The 13,658-nt window shown below is 43.6% G+C and overlaps 1 protein-coding gene and 1 long non-coding RNA gene across 4 annotated transcripts in view; one reads left to right on the forward strand and one right to left on the reverse strand.

Annotated features, from left to right (window-relative positions):
• Positions 1–2,711: 2,711 nt before the first annotated feature.
• LOC118995793 (uncharacterized) lies at positions 2,712–3,606 on the reverse strand. Its single transcript, XR_005068362.1, has 2 exons — positions 3,253–3,606; positions 2,712–3,160 (listed from the first exon to the last, which is right to left on the reverse strand). It is a non-coding gene; the product is annotated as an uncharacterized LOC118995793 (long non-coding RNA).
• A 70-nt stretch (positions 3,607–3,676) lies between these two features.
• The window catches only part of WASF3 (WASP family member 3), a 149,751-nt gene continuing 139,769 nt past the window's right edge, over positions 3,677–13,658 (forward strand). For all 3 annotated transcript variants that reach the window (XM_037058866.1, XM_037058871.1, XM_037058868.1), the window contains exon 1: positions 3,677–3,816. The gene's annotated coding sequence lies outside the window, so the exon portion shown is untranslated. The remainder of the gene's footprint in view (positions 3,817–13,658) is intronic.

The raw sequence follows: 13,658 nt of genomic DNA on the forward strand, positions 1-13,658 counted from the left end.
GAATAGAATTTGTCCATGAATGCATTAAAGGTCCATGAAGTCGACCCCTCCAAATTTTTTTCTCTTTGTTAACTTTGTAACCTTAACTATGATTTCCACTGTTTCTAATGATTAACAATTTTTATTTTTAATATGGTTTTAGACTTATGGAATAATTGAGCAGATAGTACATGGAGTACAATGCGCTCCCCCAGGCCACCCCTCTACCCTTCACGGTTTCTCCTATTTTAGCATCTTCCATTACCGTGGTCACAATGAATAAACCAATACTTATATATGTTATTAACTGAAGTCCACAGTTTCTATTAAGGTTCACTTTTGTGTTTTACAGTTTATGGATCTTGACAACTATATAATGACATGTGTCCACCATTACACTCTCCTATAGCGTAGTTTTACTGCCCCAGAAACCCTCCTGTGCTCTGCCTACTCGCCTCTCCCTTCCCCTAACCCCTGGCAACCACTGATCTTTTTTGCTGTCTCCAAACTTCTGTCCTTTTCAGAATGTCATGTAGTTGGAATCATACAGGATGGGGCCTTTTCAGACTGGCTTCTGTCACTTAGCATGATGCTGATTTCAGGTTCTTCCGTGTCTTTTCCTGGCTTGCTAGCTCGTTTCTTTGTATCATTGAATGAAATCCCATTGTCTGGATGTACCATAGTTTATCTATTAACCTACTAAAGGACATCTTGGTTCCTTCCAGTGTATTTTTAAAAAATATTTATTTATTTATCTTTAGAGAGAGGAGAGGGGAGAGAGAAAGAGAGGGAGAGAAACATCGATGTGTGAGAGAAACAGCCATCAGCTGCCTCCCATATGTGCCCCAATCAGGGACCACCAACCGGGGAACACTAACAGGGGACAGAGACTGAAACCTAGGTATGTGCCCTGGTGGGAATCAAACCTGAGACCTTTTGCTTTGTAGGATGCAAACTAACTGTACCAGTCAGGGATGCTTCCGGTATTTGGTGATTATAAATAAACATTTGGATGCAGGTTTTTGTTTGGACATAAGTTTTCATCTCATTTTGGTAAATAACAGGGAGCGTGAGGACTAGATCATATGGTAAGACTGTGCTTAGCTTTGTGAAAAACTTTCACTGTTTCCCAAAGTAGCTGTACCATTTTGCATCCCCACCAGCATTGAATGAGCTCCACATCCTCGCCACCATTTGGTATTATTTTTTGGACTTCAGCTATTCTAGAAGGTACTAATTGTTGTTTTAATTTGCGATTCTCTGATATATAATATTGAGCACATGCTTACTTGCCATCTGTATATTGCCATGTCTACTTTTGGCCAAGTTCTGATCCTTTGCTCATTTTAATCTGGGTTGTTTGTTTTCTTATAGAGATCTGAATGGCTATTTTCATGGTTCTTCTCAGGAATTAAGAGAGTGATTCATGTGTTCATTTATTCAATAACTACGGCAGAAACTGCATTGCCCTTCTCCCTTACTGACAGAATGCTGGCATTGTTGCAAATAAGGTCCTGGCTTAAAATACTCAGTATCTCAGGCTGCCTTGCATTTGGGGATCATCGGTGTGACATGGGCCTGGCCAATAAAAAGCAAGCAGAAGGTGCTGGTTGCTGCTTTCCAGAAAGACTATTGAGGGGGGAGACTGAGTTAGCATGTACCTCTTCGATCTTTTGCCCTTTACCCATCCTGTTACCATTTTCTAGAATGTGATACAATGTCCAGAGAGGGAGCACCCATGATTTGAGGAGGAATACAAAGTCATAGGTCAAGGACAGTAGAGCCATGACTTGAAGGAGCCTGACATAGACTGACACCAGGGAGATACCGCGGAAGTTCCAGGGCTGTCTCCAGATTTCTTGTTTTGTGGCAAGAAACACCCCGTAGTTGGTAAGCACTTAAGTAAAGTTTCTGTTATAGACAACCAATTCACTCCCTGACCTGACATTTTCCAAGCACAGTTAAGCATGAGCTACTAGCTTCCTAACAAGACTGCTCTGAGCAACTTTTATTTAAATTTCATAGAAGTACTGTATTTGAAAATTTTTATCTTATGGATATACTAGGATAGAGTTACATAATATAATACTACTAATACTAAATAGTTATATTTACTACATGCTCTGCACTGTACCAGGCATTATGGGGGGAGGAAACAGGAATATAAAATAAGGACCTTACCCTCATGGAACTTATCATTTAATTAGAGATAAAACTGACAGGATGGTAAGATTAAAGGCTAATAGTGGGTGAAGGAAATGTAACACCTGTTCCTTTCAGGTGGGGTCTCTCAAGTGGGGAAGAGGGAGGGAAATGTGATTAGCAACCCTGAACACTCACTCTGGGTATTCTACAGCTTCATATATTTCAGTTCTAAATCAATGACCTAAATATAGACATGGAAGCTATTCCCTTGGGTAAATGAAGACCAAAATGAAGGAAAGTAATTTACTTTGAATGCCAATTCAGCAGGAATTTATTCTAGTATCAATATTTCAAAATTCAGAGCATTGTAACAATTTACTAAAATCCTGTTTATCTTATTAATACTAGTACGTTTCACATTGATACTAAGTATATGTTGTCCTAAAACAGAGCTTTTAAAATCCCTCCTTTGGGAAGCAACATGGGCAAATAGATTACGCATAAAGAGGAGTGCATGATTTTTCTTCTGCGTTTCCGATGAAGCCACCTTTGTTAAAATTGCTATGAAATGCTATTGTTTTTTTTCCCCTCTATCTGTCAGTTGTTGCCTGTTATTAACTGGAACAGATGCAGATAGTTATCATAGGTCTTTAAAGACAAGGCAACCTGAATTAGTTCTTCTTGGACGCTGGATCGGAACTTTTTCCCTGCAATTTTTTTGATGTGGTGATCTAAAATCAACAAGAATGAAGGCATGCCAGTAAAACAAAGATAACATTTTTATTTGATGCCTTTAAACCCCTTTCCTTCAGGATCGAGGAGAACGTCAGTGGCTTTTCTGTCTTCTTTCCTTCCTTTTCCTTTCCTCCTCCCTCCTTTTCTCGTTTCTGTTGGAGTCATCAGTTATCACCTGGTTGTGTTCCATCGCCATGGGGTTGGGAGTTTCAGGCACATCCTATGTGTCACAGATACGGTGGATTTTCTCACTTCCTGGCTGGAGGGAGACTGGAGATAGTGTGACGAATAAGGGAAGCATCTGTAGAGGGAGATGAAAAGATTTTGTAGGCACAAGGTTAACGGACTTGCGAAAGGCAAGGGACCGAACGATGACTCGGCCGTAATCCTCACAGGGTTGCCTGCAAACAGGCAAGTTGATGCAGCTGTTTCCAGGAGCTCCTCACAACCCAGGTAAGGTTAGAGTACGGATGGACACTCAAAGGGGCTGTACCGGATGGGTATATCATAAACAGAGACGAGACGAAAGCCCCTACAACAAACTCCGCCCAAAGTAGCCCCACCAACTCCACTGTGGAAAAGACCTCGGCCAAAACCCTATTCCGCGCCGAGGCTCTGGGCGAAAGGAGAGCCACCTCCTCCGCAATCCCCCACCCCTCGGCGCTGCCGTGCTCCGCGCCCCTGTCGTTTCCTATTGGTCAAGGTGCTCGCCAATCCTGGCGAAGAGGCCCGGTGAGCGGGCCCTGGTTGGCGGAGACGGCGCTGAGCCCCCCTCTTGATCCGGCCGGGCCCCCAGCGGAGAGGGGGCGTGGCCGCGGCCGTGGCCCGGCCGGAGGCGGGGTTGCTGGCGCCGCTGCGTGTGGTGTGGTGCGAAGCAAAGGTTCCTGGCGGCCGCGGTGCGGCGGGACCATGGAGCTCGGAGTGCAACCCCGGCGCCGGCGTCCGCACGGCGGACCGGTGAGTACGGGCTGCGGCCGGCCAGGCTTCCAGGTCTCTGCCCCTTTCCTGCTCGGCTCCGAGCAGTGCAGCTGCTCCGGGGGAGGTCGGGCGCGGGCCAGACACCTCAGCCCCGCGGCCAAGTGAAGTTGCTGCGTCGCGCCGGCTGCGCTGGAGCGGGTGGCAGGGCCCACTGCGGGCCGCGGCGCATCCCCGCGCCTTACCCCGCAGCCCCGGTGCACCGTTCTCGCTGGACCCCGCGCCGACCGCAGCTTCCCGCCGTCGCAGCTCTGCCCGGCGGCCGTCCTCATTCGCGCGGCCCCGCTCATTCGCGCGGCCCCCCGGCCCTGCAGCCCTCCGTCCTCGGCGCTGCCCGGTCCTCGGTACTCCGTTGCAGGTGGCGCCGGGGCCTCCGGCCCACGCACGACGCCCGGAGCTGCCCTGCGTCCCGGACCTTCACATCCCTCCCAGTTCCGCGCGTCCTCTCCCGCATCTGGCCCAGCCCCGCCTGCTCTCCTCTCCGGCGTCCGGCCCTCTCAATCCTCGCCTTGCCCTCACGGCGCCTCTGCGTCCCAAGGCCCCCGCGCCCGGTGCCCCCTCTCAGGGGCTGCGGGCCCGCGACGCTCCCGGAGTCAGTAGCCAGGCTCGGCTCTCTGAGCGCAGGGAAGAGGTCGGGCTCCGGCGAGGACGGTACGGCACAGTTAGGGAGAGGGCGGCGCTCCCGGGAGCTGCCTTGCCTACAGGGATCATCACCGGGAGACTTTGCGCGACGGTGGGGGCCGGGGCGCCTGGCTCTCACGCCTCCTCCGCGACGGAGATTCGGCGATTGGAAAATCTTTTCCTGTCCCTCTCTGGTACTTAACCGGCAATGGCGATTTCTTCTCTGCGTAGCCTTTCTGCAAGGGGATAGTTACCTGCTGGAGAGCAGAGTTCTTGTTTATTAAGAAACTAAACGATGGGTTTAGAGATGAATGGGAGCATCTTATTTTCGTCATGCCGTTGGGCAGCGAAGGAATTCTTTCTCACTTGGAGATTTAAAAATCGCAGTTACTACCAGCAATAATTTTTGAGTTTTTAGAAGCTGAAAATTAAGGCCAGTTTTTGCTTTGGAGCTGTCTCAATCAAATGCATAACAGGGTATGACATTTTAATGTAAGATTTGGAATCTCATTTTTAAGGGGATGGGGTTGAAATATTTTGCATTTTAAAATTTATGTTTGTCTAAAATTTTAAATGTGTGCTTTTCTATCAAAACTAAGTTCAAAGTGTTACAATTGATTTGTTTTTCTATTACCTCTAGGGCAGTTCTGTTGAAAGTTAGTTGCTCCTTTTGTATATGCTTTATTCAACTTTCCTTTTCTAGCTGTGAAACAATGCAGTGATTCTTTAAAGCTAGTTCTTTTATCTACTTGAGAGGATAAACAAAAGAAAGCTGGGTTTGACCTTTCCCATAGGCAGTTCTTATTGTGTTAGGTCTCCTTCCCAATAGTGTCTGTGTAGATTTTCTTTTTCATTTTTAGAGCTCTTAATTTAGATTCACAAAAGTTGTGTTTTCAGATGTCGAAAGCTCATTAGGATGGAGAGTTTGATTGACTTTATATATTTACTGTCTGGCCTGTATTCACTGTTAAATAGTGAGCAGAAGCTTGTTCTAAAACTATATACATATAAAAACTATCCTTGCACTTCCAGTTGCTGATCTGGAGTTGCTCTGTAGTTTTATCTGTTTGCTTTAAAATTATGACCTAATGGTCAATGATGTGCTACACTATGTTTAAAAATCCCGAAAATAAAGGTGGAACTCACTTTGCTAGTGTGGCCGTGCCAGCACTGTAGCCCCCTCTCTGTATTCTCAGTGTGTCTTTGCAGACATACTTTACACTTACCATGGGAACCTGCATGTGGCAAGTAAGTATCCATTTGGTTATTGGAATGTTCCCATTAAAACCATTGCCATTGTAGGTTTGGAAAGGGTTTTCTGTACTAGGGGGCCACTACCAGGGCTCTTCTTGTAGAGTTCTGAGAACTGTCTTGGAAGAATATTCAGAGTGTTTCCCCCCTCAAAAGCTGTCACCATTTCTTATATTTTCTTGGGAGTGACTCCATATCCTGTATGGACCTTTATTTAAATTCTCAGCTTCTCTTTCAGTCTTTGTTCCTTCATACCTTCTATTTCTCCTTAAGGTCAGGTTTTCTTGGGACCTGCTTTTGGGCGTTGAGAACCAAATGCTGCTTCCAGTCCATACATTCTTCTTCAGGACTGTTTTTCCCCCTCATGACTTAATTTTACACTGGTAATATACTCCTATATTATACTAGTAATATACTAGTAATACATAAATAGTATATATTGTAAAATAAGTTTAATATCACTATCACGAATCGTGGAGTAAAGTCTCAGTTCCCTTTTCATATTGCTGTCCTGCGTCTTTCTCCAGAAGTAGCCACCCTCAATACTCTGGGTATAGCCTTCCAGAATTTTTTCAATAACCCTTTTTATTCAGAAGCTCTTTAGTGAATTCCTGCTAAGTACTGGGCACTATTTTAATACTGGGGTTGCAAAAAGAAGAGATGAGAGCTGAATTTCAGATGTACACAGTCTACTGAGACACAATTTCTGTGCAGTGCAGTGAATGTTGTGATAGTAAGGAAACAGTGAGGGGTGTGGGAGCATCGCCTGAATGACTTAACCCATTCAGTCACCTGCTTTGTTCATTCAGGAGAATTCAGAGTTTATCATATATTTTAGGGATACAAAGGTAAACAGGATGATACCTTTGTGAGCCCCAGATGAGCTAACTGTTCAGCTTTGCTCTCAGACAGATTTAACCATTGACTACAAAGCAGTGTAAAGGGGCTAGTCACAGGAGCTCAGAGGATGACTGTAAACCCAAGCTTAGGGACTGTTCCGAGAGATAAGAAAAGCTTCCCAGTGAAGTATGAGAAGGAATTGATCAAAGTCTAGCTAGAGGAGAGAATGTACAAAGGCTTGTTGAGGGGACATGGTGCATTGGAGCAACTGGAAAGAGTTTAGTTTGGTGGTGCTGTAGAGTGCAAGGCCAGGGAAGTGGCAGGAAATGAGTCAGGAGAAGTAACTAAGGGCCATGCCATTTAGGGACTCGTGATTCTTGTTATAAGGACCCCTCAATGAACAATAGGAAACAGATGAAGAATTCTGCACCAAAGAAGGATGTGATCAAAGTTACTTTGGATAGTGGATATAAGGGGCAAGACTGGAAGGAGGGATACTGGAGGAGGTAGAATTGCTAGGACTTGGTTGTTGGTTGTGAGTGTGTGTGCAATACGAGGACAGTAGTGAGTTCTGGCTGGATCTTTGAGTGGGTGATGGTGCTGTCCTTGGGGAGCAGCAGCCATTTGGGGGAAAAGATGATTGGTCACATGTGGCCTTTCTAAGTTTAAGGTGTTTGTAAGACATAGTATTCAGTTGGCTACATTAGGGATCTGGATATCAGGAGATGTCTGGACTGGGGACATATCTGAGAATTCTTAGCACCACAGTCTCTAAAGTCTTTGCTGAGGTGCTGCAGTGAACTCACAGGGAGACCACAGGATATTAAATTGTTGAAGGATACCCAGCATTGTGTACCATCTGTCCAACTCTGTGGGAACTAATAGTTCGGGGTAGTTAGCAGTTTCTCCAATAGCTTGCACTCCATTCCTGTTCCACACTAATTCCCACAGATGGTTGCTGTTCCATGTGTGGGGATCAGTGTGGAACAGGAAGTGAAGGAGGTGATGTCAAGTCTGAGAAATTGTGAGGTGCTCAACACATGTACCTATACCATCAGTAAACACTTGTGTATTAAAAATGGAATAAAAACACCTTTCGCTCAGTTGAAGTATGCGCTTTCTTTTTTTCCTCCAAATGGGCACTAAAATTGTCAGGACATAAATACTTAAATTCATTTGAACTTATCTATGATTCTCTTACTCAGTAGCCATTCCTGGTACAGTGGACAGAGACTTCTAGAACCGCCGCTGTTGCCTGTTTGTTATGGAGGTCGTTGGGGTAGATGAGATTATTTAAGAAGCATGTAAAGACTGAGAAAAGGAGTGATGGAGAGTGCGATCTGAGGCACTGCTGTGTTTGAAAGACAGGCCAGGTAATAGGCCCCCATGCTGAGACTGAGAAGGTTAGGGCTGGGGAGGTGTGAATGAAGTCTTAAAAGCCATGGTCCAGGAGAACCTCAGTAAGGACAGATCTTAATAGTCAGAGGGTCATTAGTAATGTAGGTGACAGCAGTGGCAACACAATGATGAGGACAGGAGCTAGATGACCAGTCTGCAAGAGGGTGTAATAGTGAGTGGGAGCAAGAAAGTTGAGCCAGTGAGTGTGTATAACTCAAGAAATGTGGTGCTATAGGAGGTTCGGTAAAGGGGAATCCTTTTTTTTTCTTCCTTTCTGTTTTTAAGTGGGGGGATTTGAGCACGTTAAAAGAATCCAGAAGGAGAGTGCTGGAGAGAGATCCAGCTGGATAGTGGTTTCAGAGTTTCCATTGGATTTGGCTCTAGAATGTCATAACTGGTTTTGGTAAGAAGAGTCTCATGCAAACCTTGTTGCTGTGGATTAAAGAGTGAGTGGCGCTGCGTGTGTGTGTGTGTGTGTGTGTGTGTGTGTGTGTGTAGCCAGCCAGTGAAGGCACTTCTTTCTAAAACTTGATTTTGAAGAGGAGAAAAGCGTTCACCAGAGCAGGGGGTGTCAAACTTATTTTCACCAGCGGCCACATCAGCCTTGCAGTTGCCTTCCAAGGGCTGAGTGTAATGTTAGGACTGTACAGATGTAACTACTCCTTAACAGTTAAGCAAGAGCTCGGTGCTGCCTCCTGGTAGAAACAAGGTACCCGCCGGATAAAACAAGGTGGAGGGCCCGATTCGGAACTCGTGCCTTGTGTTTGCAGCTTGTGCACTAGAGAGAGATATCTGCAGAGTTGGTGCAGGGTGCATTTTTTTTTGGACATTGACTATGTTCTTGTTAAAATTATTTTTAAAGATGCTTATTTCCTTCCTTTTTCAGGGCATGCTTTTCTTAGAACTGGTTGGCCCTTCTGAGAGTTGAGTCCTCTGCCATGGCTTTGCTTTTTTCTAGGTCCTGGTGTCCTCTGGGGTCCTGTCTGTCTGTGACTGTCCTCTATGGCTGTCCTGTTCTTTGTTCTCTCTCTGCTCCTCACCTCAGGCTAGGGTTGTTGTCGGGTTTTTTTTTTTTAAATCAGAGCCCATCCTCCTGTCTTAATAGAGGTCCTTAGAGTATTTTTTCCACACTCAGATTCAGTCTTCATCTCTGGAGCCAACCCTATCCTGTTTCTTCTCCCCTGGACCTCTGCCTCTTCTCTTTAAGGTGAACTCTTTTCTTTTGTTGACTTTTTTTTTAAAATTTTAAACATCCCAAACATCCAAGGCATTTTCTTATCTTTCAAGTCTATTAGAGCTTCTAGGCCTTGACTGTGAACTCCAGCATTTAGGATCATTTCTCAACTTTTTACTTGTGAAATTTTCCCTTGGGCCTGTTCTTAGGGTACCCCCTAACTTCTGGGAGCAATGGTCTTGAAGTGGATCTAAAGATATCTTTTATTGTCTATTTATTCTTGAACTTTGTCTGTGTTTTGTGTTTTAATTTTTCTTTCCTTTAGTTTTTACTTTGTTTCTTTTCAGTTGGTCTTGAGTACTTCTTTCTTCTAGCATTTGAAAGCCGTGTTGGATTTTTAAATGTTGAGTTCATTGTATGCTGAAGAGTTGGCTACCACGCTGCAGTGGTTCCATTTTAGTTCAGCTTATAGCCCCTTCTCGATTAAGTGTTGTTGCCCATTTGTGCGCATGAACAGTTTGGTGAAATTGCAATAAAAAGTGCAGTTGTATTGTGAACTAGAATTCATGTATTCACATTTTATCAATTAAATGGAATGCTGTTTATATATAGTAGATCCTCAACAAATATTTTTTCATTGACCGAGTATGTCATATGTGTTGATTCATGAACATACAATAAGCCTTACACTATCACTACCATGTAATTTAGAAAATGGTCTTGAGTCATCTTACCCTACTGATATCACAGGGGTTTTTTTAGTTCCCCAATGTGCACGTGACACTTTTGTTTTTGTTTTGTTTTTTGGCCTGTTTTGTTTATGTAATCCTGTGTTAGGGTTATTACCAAGGCAGGTTTCACCTTTGAATTGGCTTCATAACTCTTCGCTGGGCCATATTCATTACGCAGTTTAGAATTAATGCTTATGGAGAGGTTCATGGATTTAAATTGCTCCATGTGGTGCATTGAAGGAACAGTGTCTAGACACAGGGAGAAAAGTCCAATTTGATGGATGACATTAACCAGAAAGTTTGCGAGGAAGGGAGGGAGCAACTTATGCTTATGTTGTCCATTCTGAGACAGGCTATTGCATAGCTGAGAATGAGGAAGAACAGACTTACTTTCCATTTCTTCAAAAGTAAGATCTAAATTTAATGGGGGGGAGGGGGGTATAATTTCCCAGTATAGGACACATGTCCATTTTCAACAGAAAGAGAAAAAAACATTTTGTCCTTTAACCAACCCTGTAGAATTGAAAACATATCTTGGTTTTGGTTTACCATGGTATTTGTCTCCCACTTTTGTACATCTTTTAGAATAAGAGAAATGCTCAAATTCCCTAGTCACCTCTTTTTAGATTTTAATTGTACACTACAAACAGCATTGTTTCCAAAGACTTTACCAAAATGTGAATTTGAGCTATCCCAGGGAGGAAGACTATTAAAACATTACTCCTTTTTAAAAGTTGGCATTGTAATTTTGAGTGGTTACAAGGCTTATCGGTGATAATGGAGTTCATACCTGAGCCTGAGCCATAATTAAAATTTTCATAGCTTCTGTGCTGTTTGTCCGTTGTGTTATGTAGGCTAATTAAACACTTCTATTTCTGACATGTTAAGTTCCCTCTATAATACTCTTCAAAAAAAATGGGAACAGCAAAACCTGAGGACATCATTTGAAAAAAAACTGTATAGGGATTAGGCATTAAAGGATTTAAATCCTAATTTTCCTTTTGAGCTACATAAGTAGCAGAGGGTTACTTATTCTTGCTGGACAGGAATTGAGAAGTTTGTGGCTTTATTTCTTAGACTGTTTGGTTTCTCATGATTGTCAAATTTCATTAAGTGAAATACATCGCCCTGCATTTTAATATTTACTTAGGCTGGTGATTTCTTTCTCATTTGGGACATTGGATACTGATATAACTTAGATCAACTGTGTATCAGTGAAAGTTGCAAATGAAGTTTTGTGTAAATGGAATATATATTTTATCCAAATTTTTATTGTTTCAGTTGCTTACGATTTTATTGAAGATAAGCAATGTGAAAGCTTGACTTTCTTGTCCCCCATTAAATAAAGATTTGAATTAGTTTATGGAAATAACTAGTTATAGTAGAGCTGAATATAAACAATGAGAATCAAAATTATGTGGGGATCAGGAAATAAAAGAATAAAAATCTATACTTTCATTGAAGCTCAAGCCCCCCATGTCAGTGGTTTACATGTAGTGGGCTAACTTTATGAAATTGAAGCTTTCAATGATTCAGCACAACATCTATTTCTCATCCTCATTTAAGATCAGTGTTGGGGCTTGTCATGGGGTGGTTTTTCACAGGGCATTCAGATAGTCAGGCTTGTTTTAGCTTGTGACTGAGCCTCCAAGAGGAACGGGGAACCTGCTCAGGTCACTTGGTGGGTGGTGAAAGAACACAGACCTGTGGAAGGTTCTACGGGTCCTCTGACTATACTCAGACTCAAAAACACAGTCTAGCTATGAACCCTGAGGAGGAGAGTCCATGGGGAGTGGCTGTATAACCAGTGTACCAAAGGCTGGTGGGAACTTGGCCGAACTTACGTGATGGCCAAAATGGAGAGGAGACGTCCTCAGCTGTACACTGTAGTTTTCACCACCCATAACAAACACACCAGTTTCTTTTCCTTAGTAATGTTTCCTGACTTCACACTTGGGGCTTCAAACTGGTTACACTGAAAACTGGCCGGGGTGGCGTGCTCAGTGACATCATTACAGCACCTACAACAGTGTTTCTTAGGAGGCGGGGTTTTGTAGTGTCCTTACATGAAGTTAAGTACACCTTAAAAAAATTTGCAGAGGGTCAAATTGACATGATTTATGTACTTTTTAGTGTCAAGAATTACATATCCTTCAAATAGCCATTCAGGAATATAATTAATATCAAATGGATTTTTTTGTAAAATATGTATAGAAACTAGCTAGTTTAACATAATCTTTTCTGATGAGCTTGGAGTGCTGTTATTTTATATTGTTAATTAAAGGTAGCTTTGAGGTAGGAACAGAGACATGATTGATTAATTCAGTCAATGTACTGTATGCCACACTTGTTCTAGAACAGGGGCTGCTGAACTATAGCCTGTGAGCCACATCTTGCCTTTGGCCTGATGTTGTAAAGAAAATTGTGATGGAACATGGTGTGCCCGTTTGTTCATGTGTTGTTGTGGCTGCCTTCCTGCTGTAAGGCAGAGTTGAGTGGAGTGGTTGGGACAGGGACTAACATGCAAAGTATAAAGTAGTTACTGTCTGACCCTTCGCAGCAAAAATTCCTGATCCGTCTTCTAGAGGATGAATTTCTGCCCTGTCTCACAGAGCTCACATTGTAGTGGGGGAGAAAGATAATGAATAAACACCATTACTATGTGTTGTAGTAATGGCTGTAAAGAATATAACACAAGGGAAGAGTGTCAGGAACTGTTGTTTTTCACAGTGTGGGCAGGGAAGGTGTTTCTGAGGTGACATTTGAGCAGAGGTATGAATGGAGGTGAAGGAGTGAACCAGTCAGGCAAGTGTTTTGGGAAAGAGACTTTATGGGGGAAGGTACAGCAAGTGTAAGGGCTCTTGGGGTATAAGGAGGACAGGATGAGTAAGTGGGGTGTGTATGGTCATAGAATGAAGGGCCAGATCATGTGGGGTCCCATAGACTGCGTTGGCACTTTACGTTTTGTTCTGAGATGGAAAGCTATCACAAGGTTTTGAGCAGAGAAATGATACATCCTTTGATTTGGATTTTAAAAGGATCAGTAGGGGTGCTATGGAGAGATAGATGGGGGGGGTTGAGTAGAAGGAACATGTGTCTAGGCTAGGCAGTGCTAGATGCTGAGGATATCAAGTTCAATCAAAATGGTTCCTGTCTTCGAGGGGCTGACAGGAAAAGATCGCTGTGATGTACTGTGACGGGTGGGAACACAAAAGATGCCTTGGGATTGCTTAGGAGGGGGCTTGGTCCAAACTGGCAGATGATACTTGGCCTGAGGATGCTACTCTGTACCTGTCCATTTTATACCAGAGCTTCAGGATGCTTAGAAGAACCGCACAAACAGATGCTCAGCCAGGTCATCAGAGGTTCTTCCACAGAGCAGAGGTGGGTGGCAGTGGGTTTCACTGCCCATAACGAGTACAGATCATAATGAGTGCTCTTTGGAGCACTGTGGGAGAATGATTCTAAGACAGCATCAAGGTCCAGTGGGATACAGTGCAGTGGGCAGTAAGGGGGTGGGAGTGATGTCTGCCATCTTGCCAGAGAGGAGGCCTAAGGTAACTTTGGTCTGGATGAATAAGTATCATGTGACTGTAGAAAAGTCTCAGTAATTTGTCCATGGAGTACATTGCAGAGCATTGGTGACTTTTCCCATAAGCCCAGCAGCATGAATTAGGTATAAATCGTACCTCTGAGGAATTAACAAATTGGTCTGCTCTCTGGAATTATTGTATATGATCCAGTTTGAGTTTGAAGGATGTCTATAAAATAATTTTTATTTCTGAGAAGTGATAGTAAGCTGTTTTGGA

This window comes from Sturnira hondurensis, unplaced genomic scaffold (assembly GCF_014824575.4).
Source record: "Sturnira hondurensis isolate 20B ecotype Veracruz unplaced genomic scaffold, ASM1482457v3 Scaffold0010428, whole genome shotgun sequence".
In the NCBI taxonomy this organism is placed as follows: Eukaryota; Metazoa; Chordata; class Mammalia; order Chiroptera; family Phyllostomidae; genus Sturnira; species Sturnira hondurensis.